The sequence below is a fragment of the Amblyomma americanum genome, chromosome 2 (genome assembly GCF_052857255.1).
Source record: "Amblyomma americanum isolate KBUSLIRL-KWMA chromosome 2, ASM5285725v1, whole genome shotgun sequence".
In the NCBI taxonomy this organism is placed as follows: domain Eukaryota; kingdom Metazoa; phylum Arthropoda; class Arachnida; order Ixodida; family Ixodidae; genus Amblyomma; species Amblyomma americanum.
The window spans coordinates 226,367,998-226,386,120 of NC_135498.1; positions in this window are offsets into that span (position 1 = coordinate 226,367,998).

An 18,123-nucleotide genomic window follows, 5' to 3' on the forward strand; every position below is an offset into this window, starting at 1 on the left:
ACCGCCTTAACAGCCAAAAATGTCGCCTTTCGCTGGGACGAAAACGCGGAGAATGCTTTTGGGGCCCTGAAAAGGAAGCTAATGAGTGCACCGCTGTTGCGCCACCCGGATTTTAATTTGCCCTTCGTTATGGCCACAGATGCGTCAAAGTTCGCAGTTGGTGCCGTGCTATCTCAGGTTATCGAGGGCAAAGAACATCCCGTTGCTTTTGCTAGCCGACAGCTGAGCCCCACAGAGCAAAAGTACGGAGCTACGGAAAGGGAGTGCCTCGCCGTTGTCTGGGCAGTAAAGCACTTCAGATGCTACCTTTACGGCCGCAAATTCAAGCTAGTCACAGACTGCCATCCTCTGAAATGGGTGATGAGTGTCAGGGACCCTAGCTCGCGACTCGCTAGATGGAATCTACACCTGCAGGAATACTGCTTTGAAGTTGAGCACAAGTCAGGAAAGACGCATCTGAATGCTGATGCACTCAGCCGCACAGCTGCCGTGGCAGCTATAGATGAGTTTGTCGCCGTAGTCGACCCCGCCGAATTACGCACAGAGCAGTGCAAAGATCCTGACCTGAAGCGAATAATCGAAAGCTTAGAGGGCGCACCGTCTCACCCCGAACAGCTAGGTTATTTCATTGACAAAGACGGCACCCTGTGTCGGCGCACGAGGCCAACCAGGAAAGGGAGACCAGAGAAAACCGCTTGGGAGAGAGTCGTCATACCTCGGTCGTGGACAGAAAGGGTTCTTCGCGCGTTTCACGATGCGCCATGCGCCGGTCATTTTGGCGTAGCGAAGACACGCAGGCGTGTGGAGCGTTTGTACTTTTGGAGTGGCATGCGACAGGATGTTAGAGACTACTGTGCGAAGTGTCATTCCTGTCTCGAAAGAAAAACACCCAAGGGACGAAGACCAGCTCCAATTCAGCCGTTCTCTGAGGTTTCGGCTCCCTTCGAGCGGACAGGTATGGACATAATGGGCCCATTGCCCACGACCACTTCCGGAAACAAGTACATTTTAATATTTGTCGATCACCTTTCAAAATACGCGGAAGCGGTAGCACTCCCAGATCAGAAGGCAGACACGGTTGCAAGAGCATTTGTCGAACAGATCGTGCTCCGACATGGACCCCCGAGGCAACTCTTGACAGATCGGGGAACGAACTTCGTGTCGCAGCTAATGAGGAGAGTTTGCGAGCTGCTTAAGATCGCTAAGAAGCAGACAACACCGTACCATCCGGCTTGCAACGGCGCGGTGGAGCGACTGAACCAAACCGTGGCCGGGTTCCTGTCGCATTTTGTTTCGCGCGACCAGCGGGACTGGGACTTGTGGCTCCCGTATGCAATGTTTGCCTACAATTCCGCAGCACACGAGAGCACGGGCGAATCGCCATTCTTTCTTCTCTACGGCCGAGACCCGGACCAGCCTATTGAAGTGCCAGAGGGCCCCCGTCGTGTCCCATACGCTTCACTGGACGACTATAAGGTTGAGCTAGAATCGCGCTTGCAAGTGGCGAGGGACATCGCAAAGGAGGCCTTAAAGAAAGCGGCGAAGCGCAGGAAGGAGGTGCACGATCGCAGTGCTAGAGACGCGCCGTTTAATGTGGGGGACAGCGTGTACATTGAAAACTGCCAAAGGCAGATTGGGCTAGCTCGTAAGTTCCAGACGAAGTGGAGAGGACCGTGCGTGGTTGTCGAGAAGGTTTCTCCGGTAAACTTCAGAGTCCGAGACGTGAACCGGCGCTTGATAAGGATACACGCAAATCGCCTCAAGTCGGCACCGGTTCAGTATTCACGAAATGAGGAAAGGGAAAGCGCGGATTTTGATGGGGACAGAAGTGAAGCGGAGCGCGCAGATAGTTCGCAAGAAACGCCCTCTCCTGCATTTGTTCGGCAGGCGCCAGAGGTGACGGCCAGAATGCCACCGGATTTACTTCATGCATTGCTAGAAGACGAAGCACGCGAGGTTACCGCGCAGATAACGCCAGGAGAGGCTCCTGCCACGAGCCCTCGCGAGTCCCAAAGCAGACAAAGGGTCACAGACTTACTTAGTATGACTCATGAAGGCCGATATCCGCTGCGAAATCGGAAAGCTAAGTCGGACTAATGGTGTAAACAGAGCGGAGTTGTGAACTGGTCAGAATTGTGTAATGCCGCAGCTCATAACATTGCTATATGCGTATGTGTTAAGTTATCGGAGTTAGTAGTTAAACCTTTCTGTCATTAAGTAACACCTTCACAGGAGAGCATCGGAGCGCATGCAGAACCTGCCCTACTTCCTTTCGTTATCTATATTTTTGTCTGTGCCGTGATCGTGCTAGAAGTGGGAGCTCCTTTGTAACTGTGGTAAATTTATTTCGTCCAGTTTGGACTAGAAAGGAGAGGCTTGGGTGCTGAGTTTCATGTTTATCTGTAAAAGAAGATCAGTGCTGCCCCTGGAGACGCCAGTTATGACAGCGGAGGCATATGGTGTTGTGCAGTGGTGTTGAGTGCAGCGAAAAGTGTTTTGTCGGACGCACTGTGCGAGGCGATTCAGAAAGACAAGGGGAGCTGCAGGGACTCAAATGTTCGGAGAACATTCTTCTGGAGGGTGAGCGAGTGTGACATTCCTTGTGTGCTACAAGGTACATTCCTTGTGTGTGCTACGAGGTACATTCCTTGTGTGTGCTACGAGGTTCCACGTTCGACGGCGCGGCGTAGACGGATACCCAGATGACAGGCATCATCAATTACCCAGCCATGCTCGTTGAGAGTGACAACCAGAACGAAGGGGTTTAAGCCCAACCGGACCCAACCGGACCCGCCGCCGCCGCCGCGGGGAAACAGGCTTTATCCTCCCCAATTGGCGTGGCGGTTCCAGGGGCGGCCCTCCCGAGCACATTCCAGGACAAGGGAACTGTCAGCGATCCAGAGCTTACGCCTTACCTTGAGGAGCGAGTGTCAGTTGATGGATGAAGAATGGAGGCCGGTGACCCGCGGGAACTGTCAGCGGGCCAGAGCGCGCCGTACCACAGCCGACGCTATGCGCTACCGCGAAGACAACCTTCTTTCCCTCGGACTAAACACGTGAGGGGGGCGAGACAATAAGTGCGGTGGTAAGTTTGTGCGCCCAAGTGAAAGCCCTAGCCCCCCCCTCCTTCCCCTCCGGCGTGGGCGTCCTCACCCTAGGGAGTGTGGAGAAGAGGATATAAAAATCGAGAAGCAGTACGGAAGAGGGACGCTCAGGACGACATCGTTCGCCAAGAGGGCCTTCAGCGCCGAAGCCCGACGGCGTGCAGCTTCTGCCAGCAACCGCTCGAGCCCAACTCCGGAGCCACTCCATCGCCCCCATGAAGTCGTCGGCCCGTAAGCTCGGACGCCCCAGCCTCTGATGTATAATCTTAATCATGTGTAATTATTGAATATATCTGTTTGTTTAAACTGAGCCATACGGTGTCTCTTTGCCTCTCCGTCCCGTGTGGACCTGCGCATTATGGGGGTCATCACAGTTGTTTACAAACGGCTGCAGAGTCGTCCGTCTCGAATCCAATAACCCAAGCGGGGACAGGCCGTGGGAACGAAGATGCCTGTCGCCGTGCAGAGACCCCGGCTGCAGGTGTCCCGGGCCGACTACGCAGCTGAACCAGACGGGCTGTCGCCAGAAACCTTACAGCGGTTAAGCGCGTTAGGGCGGGTAAGGGCGCCTCCGCGGCGATGGATTGATAGATGGAAAAAACTTTATTGGCGACAAATTTAAAATGTTCTTGACCCTTACGGGTCACTGGACGCCGTGGTCGATCCTCGGTCCAGGATGCCGCACTTGACAGCTGCCAGCGTGGCTCGGCGGGTGAGAAATCGTTGCGCTTCCTCGTCCTGGCTGGCCAGCAAGTGATCCCACTGCGTCACACTCGGGTTGTCTTTTTCAGGCTCTAAGTCTGCCTTAGGGCAGGTCCATGTGGCATGCTCTAGTGTAGGTTTACCCTGGCACCACGGACATTCGTCTGCATATTGTGTAGGAAAAGTCTTGCGTAGTTTGTGCAGGTGCGGGTAGGCACCGGTTTGTATAAAGTCTGCGCCAGTCTATACCGCAGCCTTCTTTGTGGGGCTGGGTAGTGTTTCCTCTGACCCCTGATGTAATGATCGAGTATGTCTGAGTACGTGGGGGTAACAGGGTCAAAGGTGCCCGTGGTGCAAAGTGTTGAGTCTTCTCGGTTGACGGTCCCTCGAGCTAACTCGTCTGCTGCCACGTTGCCTCTTATGTCCCGGAACCCATACTATATGTTGAGTGTTTATGTGTCTTCTCTTCGTGCGTAAAATATGATTGGTGATGCTGTCGATCCGGCCTCTTGTGTAGTTTCTGCATGCTTGTTTAGAGTCCGTCACTATAGAGAGGTTCGGTCTTGTTGCCGTGCGATGTTGCCAGAGCAGTGGCGGCCTCTTCAGCTGCCTCTATGCTTGGGTTGTTTATCATTGCGCTGGTTATTTCTTTCCCTCCTTCGTCTGTTACAACGGCGATCGTTTTGCGTTGGTATCGTCACTTTGCTGCGTCCGTGTAGACTACGCTGGGATTGTCGCTGAATTCCCTGCTGAGTGCTCGGACTCTGGCTTGTCGTCTTTCATAGTGTATATTGGGGTCCATGTGTCTTGGGTATGGGTCTTACCCGGATGTTGTTTCTGTCTTCATTATTAATCTGCTCCTTGTCTTTTTGTGTGCCCAGGGGTAGCCCTAATTTCTCCATTATGTGTCGTACCGTTCTGGTTTGGATAAGTCTGTGTAGTTACGCACTACGTTGCGCTTAATGTAGTTCGTCGAAGGTGTTCGGTACTCCCAGTGCCATTAGCTTTTCGGTTGGTGTTGAATTTGGAAGTTTGAGCGCCGTATTGTACGCTTTGCGTAGTATGGTGTCGATATGTAGAGTCTCTTGCTTGTTCAGTTCGTGGTAGGGGAGACTGTACGTTACCCTGCTCGTGACGAGACTGTCTATGAGTCTTAGGGTGTCCTGTTCTGTCATCCCCTTCTTTTTATTGCTGACTGTTCGCGCGATTCTGGCGACTTGCTTTGTTGTATTCTTAAGAAAGGCGATGGTTTTGCTACATCTCCCTGTGTTTTGCAGCCTCATCCCAAGCACTCTGACTTTCGATTTCTCAGATATTGTCTCGTTTCCGAGTTTCAGGGTGATTTGGGAGTCTTATTTCCGTGTACCTTTTTTTTCCTACGTATTCTGATTTTTTTGCTTAGCACGATTGTCCTCTGGCCTTGGCGTATTGTTCAGCATGGTCGATCGCTCTTTGTAGTGCTCTTCTTTTGCTGCTAGGGAGCCTGTGGTTGTCCATATTGTTATGCCATCTGCATACATTGCGTATATGTTTTCTATTTCGTCGAGTACTTTTGTGAATCCCATCGTCGCTACGTTGAATAGTAGAGGTGATATTACTGAGCTTTGCAGGGTGCCCTTGTTTGGCACCGTGAAGCTCTCAGATCTTGTGTTTCCGATGCCTATCGTAGCCGCTCGTTCCGTCAAGAAGGCTTTGGCATATCGGAAGGCTCTGTTTCCGCAGTTTATGTTATTTAGACCTTCCATGATGGCCGCATGTCCCACGTTATCGAAGGCTCCCTTCATGTCGAGCGCTAGTACTATGTGTTCTCCAATTCGTGGTATTTCAGTTAGGACTTCCTCCTTTAATTGTAAGAGTACGTCTTGCGTGGACAGTCCCCTTCTGAAGCCAAACATGGCATCAGGGTAATATCCCTTGTCCTTCATGTAGTTTGTGATTCTTTCATTGACCACTCTCTCGTATATCTTCCCTAGACAGGAGGGTAGGAAGAATGGCCTGAGGTTTTTGATTTGGAGTCTTTTGCCCGGCTTGGGTACCATAATTATCTCTGCATGTTTCCATTCCGCCGGCACGATTCCTTTTGCCCACATTTCGTTTAGGTACTTGGTATGTTCTGCGATGGCCATGTCTGCCATGTTTCTAATGGTAGCGTTATTTATTCTGTTCTCTCCGGCTGCAGCATTCTTTTTGGCTTCCCCTATGGCTGCTCCTACTTCCTCCTCGGTGACTGGCCTATTGATCTCGCGGTTGTCTCCTGTGTATTCTTGGTCTTGCTTTGGGTGCGTGGTTGTGCCGTAGCATTTTTTCCTCAGTGCTTGTGCTGGTTGGTCTTCCGTTCCAGGGAAAGTGTGGATTAGTCGTTTCATAAACTTGCCGCTTTCCGTTTTGGCTTTTGTTGGGCCTATCAAGGCTCTTACTATATTCCAATTTCGGGCCATGCCTAGTCTTCCTCCAAGTGTTTCCGTAAGCTGTTGCCAGTTTTGCGTGGCGATGTTGTCTGCGTGCTTTGATGTCTTCTTGGTGAGTTCGGCGATCTTCAGTTTGAGTTTCTTGTATTTTTGCTGCCTCCAACTCCTGGTAAGGCTTTTTCGTGCTTCCCATAGGTGAAGAAGGTGGCTGTCTACGTCTGGGTTTTGTTCCGTGCGAGCGATTATCTTCGTGAATTTTTGTCTGGCCTCCGCGGTGAGGCGCGCGGTGTGACGTCATGCCAGATAGCGCGGCGAGCGCGCGGCGTCCTCCCAGCTGCGGCGGTTGCTAGGCAACGGATATGTCTCTGTGCCTCCTCGAAGCGCCGCCACAGCGAAATCGCAAGCTCGTGGCCAGTATAGCTTTCGCTATAAAATCACGCTTACATCTCCTTGGCAACGACACACGAGCGCCGGTGGGTCGCCGTGTTTCTCCATGTTTCGCCCTCGTTTCGCTACGCGCTGCTGAAACAAGACAAGCTTGTCCCTACTAAACAGTTCAGGAAGAACCAAGAAATCGACGACACTTAAAACACTGCATAAACAGCGCACAACACTGAGCGTAATGAATTTATTATTGAAGTGGGCGTACAGCGTATACAGTGGCAGCACTTAAAGGGACCTCTAACTCGACCATACAGCACTTCATGAAGTGACCAACTAGCGCGCACAAATTCCGGTCGTAAAGTAAATACCTCACTCACCTTGCAATGCTTGCCGTACCAGGCGTTGCGTTCCGAAAAACCCGTGAGTACTGTTGATAAGCAAAGTCAAGACCCCCGAAGCTTAGAAGACGCAAACAGCGCATGGATACAAATATTTGAAAATAAACATTGTGATGCGGAGTTTATCCAAAACGTGCAAATACATGATACCAATTGTATTTTCAATTAGTCATGACGTTTTTTTTCTTTTGCGAATAAACTGTGTGCAGGTTTGTTCTGTTTATTTTCATGGCAATCTCTTTGCTCCCGCGCTGTAATCGTTACGAATGCAAGAAGGTCATGCCGCTTGCGGCGTTTAAACTTGGGTGGCAAAAAATTTCGTTATTGGCGTCTAAAGGTGAAATTATCTGTCAAACTAGTGCATTTTTCATTACGGACAGGAAGGTAACCGTTCTGCAGTAGATAGGCATGGGTATTTTCAACAAAAGGTCTAATAGGCCACCGTCACGCGAGCCAGTGACGGTGCAACCACCATCGACATGTCGGCCTGCTGGAGCAACGTGGTCGTCGCGCCTTGCCAGCAGCTGATTTCGTTCACTCAAGCTAAGATTGAGAGCAGCCCAATCGTGGCGTGCGAATGAGCTAGTCACGTGATTTTTTTTGTATTTCGCGGGCTTGCTTTGGAGCTCTGAAATAAAAGAAACACGGGAGGCTTTCATTATCGCAAACAAATAGAATGGGGGTTTCTGAAGGTGCTCTCCAACTTTGCTATTCACATCTGCTGTATAAATTCAATATTTACGCATTTAGAAAAATATCTTAATTACTACTTAATTTGTAGCAATACAAAAAATTGCCCAGATGGGCAAGTCGGCTGGTAACTGTATGTGGGTGGTTTCCCTGGTCTACCTCAAATATCTTATTTTTAACCCTTGGCTAAAGTTAGCCTGCACACCTTATATAGTTTTGCACGAATGTGCCTGCTGCATGTGCTATACTGCAATGTGAGCTTTTGGTTAGCGAGCGAGAACGCTGCATCCGCGGAGTGCGAGTGCGGCAGGGGCGGAAGGCTGTCCCCCGCCGTATTTCCACAAGCTGAAACTCACAATTAGTGATATGACCTCAGCTCACAAAGCAGTGCAAACCCACCATGTTGAAAATCTCTGCATTTAATGGGCAATACAAATAACAGACTTTAATCGATGTGTGCCAAAGTTGGGTGCTTTGTTTTAAGCTCCATATATTTGGTATGAAGTGGGAACCTTGGTTCGTTCACTGCGGACACATTGCAGGTCATATCAAACGCAACAGTACGTAAAAACACAGGCATGCAAAAACATTACAAACATTAAAAGGAAGCAGATATGCACAACGCACACACCAAGGTGTGAAAATGTGCCATGATTTATCAACTACAGTCGACACGCAGTGTATTTTTACTAGATTGTCGGTGCCTGGACGCAGTTGTAGGGATATGTTCATTGCACTCCGCATGTGTTATTTTCACTTGAAAGACCAGTCACGGGAACACTGTTCCACCAAATCAAGATTCCGACTAGTGCCACTAAGCAAGCATAAAAGCCAGTCAGTTGCGCAATGGTGACAGAATTGTACAGTGGAAGTTTGACCATAGAAAAAAAAACTATCATAATGAGAATCATGTCGGACAGTAGGAAAGTACATGTTATGGGTACTTTTGAAAAAAAGAATAAGGCATAGTCTGCACCGGTTGGTCGTCCAAGAAGCACAAAATATTAACTCCTAACACGAATAGATGGTAGATTCGATACAAGAAATTATACTAACTCAGACAACTTTTAATGCCAGTAAACATAACTTTACTTCTAATGTACAATAAAACTGCAACCAAGAATTCAGCACCAGAAAGTTTTTTTTTCAGAAAGGGTACTTAATGCTCAAGTTTTACAGTGCTGTATTCTTTGGTGAGGGAAGACAGAGAGTGCAAATGTACCACCCTAAGCTATGTGGAGAATCTGTTTCCCCCCATCATTTCGACGCGGCTCATCTTCACCATCGTGCGTCAGGACAGCGCCGGCTTTGCGAGGAGGGAAGTCTCCCTCATAGCGCTACGGTGTCTAATAGGGGAAGCGAAAGCAGCGACGGGAGCGCCACTTCGAAGGCTATGCGGAACTCCGCGGAGCCGATGAGAGTCACTTCGGGATCCGGCCAGCGTCGTGAGCGGTTGCAGCCGTACGCTCTCGTCACCTTCCGCGGCCGGCGCACAGGGATCCGTCGTGCCTTGCCGCTGGACTTCTGGTTCCAGGCAGAGAAGTGAGCGCAGCAAACGCGCGCTCTCGGCACCTTCCCCAGCAAATGCTAGGAGATGGCTTTGCCCCAAGAATGCGGTGCGCACGGGAAAACCTGGCCGCCATTGTCGACGCATACAAACGTTCTCCGCCGATACCTCTGAGGTCGCGCTCCTGCCCCAGCCAGTAAGTCGGAAGCCCTTCTTACGTAGCCTTCAATTTCCGAGGAAAGCCTCGTTGATGTTTTGTAGCTAGCTGGCCAGCCCTGTGTATTAATTGCAAGTGTAATAAATAGCATATGAGTGTTAACGATTTGTCGTCCCTTCCCTTTGTTCCCTCGAGCATGAACCCTTCCGCGGTTAGCGAGCGGAAACGCTGCATCCGCGGTCTGGGAGTGCGGGGGCGGAAGGCTGTACCTTCCAGTATTTCCACTGCCATCATCATCAGCCTGACTACACCCACTGAAGGGTAAAGGCCTCTCCCATGTCTCCCCAATTAACTCTGTCGTTTGCCAGCTGCGCCCACCCTATGCCTGCAAACTTCCTAATCTCATCCGCCCACCTAAACTTCTGCTGCCCCCTGCTACGGTTGCCTTCTCTTGGAATCCACTCCGTTACCCTTAAGGACCAGTATCTTCCCTTCGCATTATATGCACTGCACAAGCCCATTTCTTCCTCTTGATTTCGACTAGGATGTCATTAACACGCGTTTGTTCCCTCACCCACTGTGCCCGCTTCCGGTCTCTTGACGTTACACCTATCATTTTTCTTTCCATGGCTCGCTGCGTTGTCCTTAACTTAAGCTTAACCCTTTTCGTTAGCCTCCACGTTTCTGCCCCGTAGGTGAGTACCGGTAAGATGCAGCTTTTGTACACTTTTCTTTTGAGGGATATCGGTAACCTGCTATTCATGATCTTAGAGAACCTGCCATATGCGCTCCACCCCATTCTTATCCTTCTAGTTATTCCCCTCTCATGATCCGGATCAGCTGTCACTACCTACCCTAAGTAGACGTATTCCTTTACCACTTCCATCCCCGCGCTGCCAATTGTGAACTGCTGTTCTCTTGCTAGTCTGTTGAGCATCATTTTGGTTTTCTGCATGTTAATTTTTAGACCCGCTATTGTTTTTATTTTTAATTTTTTTATTTGAACCTCAAGGGTCCCTGGCGGGTCATTACATGAGGAGTGGGTGCAAAAACGGCGGTTAACAATGGGTATTACGTGGGAATCTTGACGATGACATGGCTTCCTCGATGGCAGTCTTGAAATGGGCAGGATCAGGGATTAGCGCTAAGCCGCAGGGAAGCCCATTCCACTCGCAAGCTGTGTGCACAAAAAAATGGCTTCTGGAATGTAGTAGTGCAGGCACGATGCGAGATGACGCTGTTAGGATGGCCTGTGCGAGGTGTTCGGCGTACTGGTAGAATGAGCTGACTGTCACAGGGTGAACAATGGGCAAACCTGTGATAAAGGCAGAGGCGTGAAATTCGGCGACGGGAAGCGAGAGAAGTGAGTTGTAGTTAGAACTTCCAGGCGGATATGCTTGAGTATATGCTAGTGTGTCGCGAGTAGTTTGAAAGAATAAAGCGAGTGGCACCATTCTGAACAGACAAAAGGGCTGAGATAAGGTTAGACGGATGGGGGTCAAATATTGCGCAAGCGTATTCAAGTTTAGGTCACACAAGTGTTTTATAAGTTAGTAATTTTAAGGAAGAACGTGCCATGCACAGGTTACGACGGAGATACCTGACTGCTCTATTAGATGAATTTATTATGTGGTTAATGTGGCAAGACCATGATAAGTCAATAATGAGGTTAATACCAAGATACTTAGAAGAGTTACTGGAAATAATGGCAGTATCGTTAACTTTATAAGTAGGCGGAGTATAATTTTGGTTGCGGTGATATGAAATTTGTAGTCTTCGCAGTATTTAGGGACATTAGCCACCTAGTGTACCACTGCTGTATGTTATCCAGGTCATTTTGGAGGATGTAAGCATCCTCGGCGATAGTTATGGGGCGGTAGAGTACGCAGTTATCCGCGAAAAGGCGGGTGCTAGACGTTACTGTGGAAGGCAGGTAATAAAGTATATTAGAAGGAGCAAGGGGCCAAGAACTTTGCCTTGGGCTACTCCTGACTGGCATATGTGGCTGTCCAAAGCAGCAGGAAGGGATGGGGATTTTCATATTCATGCAGGCAGGCATATGTGGATGGCCAAAGAAGTGGGAGAAAATGAGGCTTCCTATTATCATGCAGGCTGGCATATGTGGCTTTCCAAAGCAGCAGGAATGCATAAGGCTTTTTATTTTCATGCAGGCTTGCATATGTGGCTCTACAAAGCAGCAGGAAGGGATGAGGCTTCCCATTTTCACGAAGGCTATCATGTGTGGCTCTCCAAAGTAGCAGGAAGGGATGAGGTTTCTTATTTTCATGCAGGCTGGCATATGTGGCTGTCCAAAGCAGCAGGAAGGAATGAGGCTTCTTATTTTCATGCAGGCTGACATATGTGGCTGTTCAAAGCAGCAGGAAGAGATGAGGCTCCTTAGTTTCATGCAAGCCGGCATATGTGGCTGTCCAAAGCAGCAGGAAGGGTTGAGGCTTCTTATTTTCATGCAGACTGGCATATGTGGCTGTTCAAAGCAGCAGGAAGAGGTTAGGCTTCTTAGTTTCATGCAGGCTGGCATATATTTCTGTCCAAAGCGGCAGGAAGGAATGAGGCTTGTTATTTTCATGTAGGCTGGCATATGTGACTTTCCAAAGCAGCAGAAAAAGATGAGTTTTCCTATATTCATGCAAGCTGGCATATCTGGCGGTCTAAAGCAGCAGGAAGAGATGAGGCTTCTCATTTTCATGCAGGCTGGCATATGTGGCTGTCCAAATCAATAGAAACGAATAAGGCCTCTTATTATCATGCAGGCTGGCAGATGTGGCTGTCCAAAGCACCAGGAAGAGATGGGCTTCTTATTTTCATGCAGGCTGGCATATGTGGCTGTCCAAAGCAGCAGGAGGGGATGAGGTTTCTTATTTTCATGCAGGCTGGCATATGTGGCTGTCCAAAGCAGTAGGAGGGGATAAGGCTTCAAATTTTCATTTAGGCTGGCATATATAGCTGTCCAAAGCAGCGGGAAGGGATGAGGCTTCGTATTCTCATTCAGGCTGGCATATGTGGCTCTCCAAAGCAGCAGTAGGGGATGAGGCTTCTTATTTTCATGCAGGCTTGCATATGTGGCCGTCCGAAGCAGCAGGAGGGGATGAGGCTTCTCATTTTCATGCAGGCTGGCATATGTGGCTGTCCAAAGCAGCAGGAGGGTATGAGGCTTACCATTTTCATGCAGGCTGGCATATGTGGCTGTCGAAAGCAGCACGAAGGGATGAGGCTTCTTATTTTCATGCAGGCTGGCATATGTAGCTGTCCAAAGCAGGAGGAATGCATCAGGCTTTTTATTTTCATGCAGGCTTGCATATGTGGCTCTCCAAAGCAGCCGGAAGGGATGGGGCTTCCCATTTTTACGCAGGCTGTCATGTGTGGCTCTCCAAAGCGGCAGGAAGGAATGAGTCTCCCTATTTTCATGCAGACTGGCATATGTGGCTGTCCAAAGCAGCAGGAAGAGATGAGGCTTCTCATTTTCATGCAGGCTGGCATATGTGGCTGTCCAAAGCAGCAGGAAGAGATGGGGCTTCTTATTCTCATGCAGGCTGGCATACGTGGGTGTCCAAAGCAGCAGGAAGAGATGAGGATTTTCATTTTCATGCAGGCTGCCCTTTGTGGCTGTCCAAAGCGGCAGGAAGAGATGAGGCTTCCCATTTTCATTCAGGCTGGTGTATGTGGCTGTCCAAAGCAGTTGGAAGGGATGAGGCTTCTTATTTTCATGCAGGCTGGCATATGTGGCTGTCCAACGTAGCAGGAAGGGATGAGGCTTATTTTCACGCAGGCTGGCATATCTGTCCGTCCAAAGCAGCAGGAGGGGATCAGGCTTCCCATTATCATGCAGGCTGGCTTATGTGGCTGTCCAAAGCAGCAGGAAGGGATGAGGCTTCTTATTTTCATGCAGGCGGGCATATGTGGCTGTCCAAAGCAGCAGGAAAGGATGAGGCATCTTATTTTCATGCAGGGTGGCATATGTGGTTGTCCAAAGCAGCAGGAGGGGATGAGGCTTTCCATTTTAATGCAGGTTGGCATATGTGGCTGTCCAAGGCAATAGGAACGAATGAGGCTTCTTATTTTCAGGCAGGCTGGCATATGTGATTCTCCAAAGCAGTAGGAGAGGATGAGCCTTCCCATTCTCCTGCAGGTAGGCATATGTGGCTGTCCAAAGCAGCAGGAAGGGATTAGGCTTTTCATTTTCATGCAGGCTTGCATATGTGGCTGTCCAAAGTAGAAGGAAGGGATGAGGCTTCTTATTTTCATGCAGGCGGGCATATGTGGCTGTCCAAAGCAGCAGGAGAGGATGATGTTTCTTATTTTCATGCAGGCTGGCATATGTGGTTCTCCAAAGCAGTAGGAGGGGATGAGGCTTCTCATTTTCATGCAGGCTGGCATATGTGGCTGTCCAAAGCAGCAGGAGGGTATGAGGCTTCCCATTTTCATGCAGGCTGGCATATGTGGCTGTCGAAAGCAGCACGAAGGGATGAGTATTCTTATTTTCATGCAGGCTGGCATATGTGGCTGTCCAACGTAGCAGGAAGGGATGAGGCTTATTTTCACGCAGGCTGGCATATCTGTCTGTCCAAAGCAGCAGGAGGGGATGAGGCTTCCCATTATCATGCAGGCTGGCTTATGTGGCTGTCCAAAGCAGCAGGAAGGGATGAGGCTTCTTATTTTCATGCAGGCGGGCATATGTGGCTGTCCAAAGCAGCAGGAAACGATGAGGCATCTTATTTTCATGCAGGCTGGCATATGTGGTTGTCCAAAGCAGCAGGAGGGGATGAGGCTTTCCATTTTCATGCAGTTTGGCATATGTGGCTGTCCAAGGCAATAGGAACGAATGAGGCTTCTTATTTACATGCAGGCTGGCATATGTGATTCTTCAAAGCAGTAGGAGAGGATGAGCCTTCCCATTCTCCTGCAGGTAGGCATATGTGGCTGTCCAAAGCAGCAGGAAGAGATTAGGCTTTTCATTTTCATGCAGGCTTGCATATGTGGCTGTCCAAAGTAGCAGGAAGGAATGAGGCTTCTTATTTTCATGCAGGCGGGCATATGTGGTGGTTCTCCAAAGCAGTAGGAGGGGATGAGGCTTCTCATTTTCATGCAGGCTGACATATGTGGCTGTCCAAAGCAGCAGGAGGGTATGAGGCTTCCCATTTTCATGCAGGCTTGCATATGTGGCTGTCGAAAGCAGCACGAAGGGATGAGTATTCTTATTTTCATGCAGGCTGGCATATGTGGCTGTCCAAAGCAGCAGGAATGCATCAGGCTTTTTATTTTCATGCAGGCTTGCATATGTGGCTCTCCAAAGCAGCAGGATGGGATGAGGCTTCCCATTTTCACGCAGGCTGTCATGTGTGGCTCTCCAAAGCGGCAGGAAGGAATGAGTCTTCCTATTTTCATGCAGACTGGCATATGTGGCTGTCCAAAGCAGCAGGAAGAGATGAGGCTTCTCATTTTCATGCAGGCTGGCGTATGTGGCTGTCCAAAGCAGCAGGAAGCGATGGGGCTTCTTATTCTCATGCAGGCTGGCATACGTGGGTGTCCAAAGCAGCAGGAAGATATGAGGATTTTTATCTTCATGCAGGCTGCCATTTGTGGCTGTCCAAAGCGGCAGTAAGAGATGAGGCTTCTCATTTTCATTCAGGCTGGTGTGTGTAGCTGTCCAAAGCAGTTGAAGGGATGAGGCTTCTTATTTTCATGCAGGCTGGCATATGTGGCTGTCCAACGTAGCAGGAAGGGATGAGGCTTATTTTCACGCAGGCTGGCATATCTGTCGGTCCAAAGCAGCAGGAGGGGATGAGGCTTCCCATTTTCATGCAGGCTAGCTTATGTGGCTGTCCAAAGCAGCAGGAAGGGATGAGGCTTCTTATTTTCATGCAGGCTGGCATATGTGGCTGTCCAAAGCAGCAGGAAAGGATGAGGCATCTTATTTTCATGCAGGCTGGCATATGTGGTTGTCCAAAGCAGCAGGAGTGGATGAGGCTTTCCATTTTCATGCAGGTTGGCATATGTGGCTGTTTAAGGCAATAGGAAGGAATGAGGCTTTTTATTTTCACGCAGGCTGGCATATGTGATTCTGCAAAGCAGTAGGAGAGGATGCGCCTTCCCATTCTCCTGCAGGATGGCATATGTGGCTGTCCAAAGCAGCAGGAAGGGATTAGGCTTTTCATTTTCATGCAGGCTGGCATATGTGGCTCTCCAAAGCAGTAGGAGGGGATGAGGCTTCCAATTTTCCTGCAGGCTGGCATATGTGGCTGTCCAAAGCAGCAGGAAGGGATTAGGCTTCTCATTATCATGCAGGCTGGCATTTGTGGCTGTCCAAAGCAGCAGGAAGGGATGAGGCTTCTGTGAGGCATACAATTGGGGTTTGCTGCCCCAGCGACCAGTGCTGCCGAAGGAGAGAAAGCTGAAGAAGACGAAGCTGACGCAGTTCAGTTTTGCGAAGAATACGAAGCTGACGCTCTCGAACTCTTGGCTAGGAGCTACGCTGTGTCAACAAATATTTTGCCTGTCCACATTTCTTGTGCGTCTGATTTGTGTCTTTACATTTGGTGGAGGTGCTGCCTGTTCCCACCCTGGAGCTACAGACCTTACGGATCTACGGACCTGAAGATCTACACCCCTTACCAGCCTCAACCACGATGACTGACACCCAGCCCCAGCCTGGCTCCACTGTTCCCGCCGCCGTCGTCTGTTCCGGTCCCGTGCGCCAGTGCGACCCTGCGATCTTCAGTGGCACAGACGACACCAACGTCGAAGAATGGCTCGTCTCCTCTGAACTCGTAAGCGCCTATAATAAGTGGGACGACAGCGTCAAGCGGACAAACGTCATCTTTTATCTGACCTACGTCGCCAATTTGTGGTTTCGCAACCACGAAGCCGATTTTTCTACCTGGGCGGCCCTCAAAGCCAGCCTTACCGATGTCTTCGGCCGCCACGCTGTCCGAAAACTTCGTGCCGAACAACGGTTGCGCAGTGGGGCCCAGCCGAGCGGCGAGAATTTCACAAGATATATCGAGGATGTCGTTAAGTTATGCAAGCGTCTGAATCTATCCATGAGCGACGGGGGCAAAATCAAACACATTCTTAAAGGCATTGAGGACGACGCATTTCAGATGTTAGTGTCCAAAAATCCTCAAACCATCTCCGAAGTCCTTTCTTTGTGTCAGAGCTATGACGAGCTCCGGAAACAGCGTCTTGTCACCCGCCGTACCATTTGCCCGGACGACACCCTTTTGAGCTTGGCTGTCGGCGGTCCTGCTCACTATCAGTCGACCCTTCTTCAGCAGATCCAGCAGTTTGTGCGGGAGGAGGTCGCCCGCCAGCTATCGCTGGTTACCTGCCCACCCGCTCCAACGCCAACGCTGTCGCCTTCCATTCAGCGTGTCATCCAGGAGCAGGTTGCAGAGGTCCTGCCGCCCGCTAGTCCACCTCCTGTATTTACTGCACCGCTCACCTATGCTAAAGCTGTCGTCCGACCACGACCTCAGCCGGTTGTTCCTGCCTATGCGCCACCTTGCACCGTCTTTCCTGAACCGCCGCTCGCTCCTACAATGCCTCACCCTCACCGGCCTTTGCCTCGCACCGCTCCACGCCCTCTGAATCCGTGCCGCACGCAAGATAACCGCCCGATCTGCTATACTTGTGGCCTCGCTGGTCATGTGGCCCGTTGGTGCTGCACCCGCGGATCCCGTTCTCAGGACTACGGGCGAGCGCCGACGTACGACGTTCCCGTGCCCTCCTCACCTGACTCTTCTCATCTGCCCCAGCATCCCTCTACCTATCGCTCCGACTCCTACCACCGAACTCCCCGGTCGCCGTCTCCTCGCCGCCGTTCGGTCTCTCCTATGCGCCGCCGGTCGCCACCCCTCCAAGCGGAAAACTAGGCGCCGCAGTTCCTGAGGCAAGAACTGCGCCGTCACCGACCGTCTCAAGTCCTATTGCCGCTCCTGTGAACATTCTTGAAGTGCTGGTTGAAGGTGTTCCTGTTCATGCGCTCATTGACACTGGTGCTGCCGTGTCCATCATTAGCCGCAACTTGTGCCGCAAACTAAAAAAAGTGACGACGCCGCTTTCTGAAATTTCTCTTCGAACCGCCAGCGCTGACCCCATTCGACCTCTCGCAGCGTGCACCGCTCGCCTCATCATCCAAGGCCTCTCCTACACCATTGAGTTCTTCGTTCTTGCCCGCTCCTCTCACGACATCATCCTCAGTTGGGACTTTCTGTCCGCGCATCACGCAATCATCTGCTGTGCGCGTGCTCAAACTGATTTGTCGCCGCTGTGTGATACCCTTGTGGACGCCTCCCCTGCTACTGCCGCGCATATTCTCGCCACTGACGACACCGACGTGCCGGCTTTCTCTTCTGTTCTTGTGCCCCTTACTTGTGCTGCACTCTCTGACGCTACTGTCCTTTTTTCGCCCTCATCCCTTTGTGCGCACCGCAAATCTTATGCTCCCGCATGCTGTGCTCACAATTTCTGGGGGTTGTAGCGCCCTGTACGTTGCGAACCCATCCGACCACTTGCCCATCCCGACCACTTTATTTCGGGGAGAATCGCTTGGCACGGTTGACGTCATCGATCTCGACGACGCTTCACCTGTTCCGGATGACCCTCCTGCGTATGACATCAATGCCCTCACTCCTCTCATCGTCGCAACCGACCAGACCTCACCCGACCGGCTTGCCGATTCCGTCGATGCCACTCTACCACCTCTCCAACGCTCCTAGCTTGTCGCCTTGCTTCAACGCTTCCGCGCGTCCTTCGA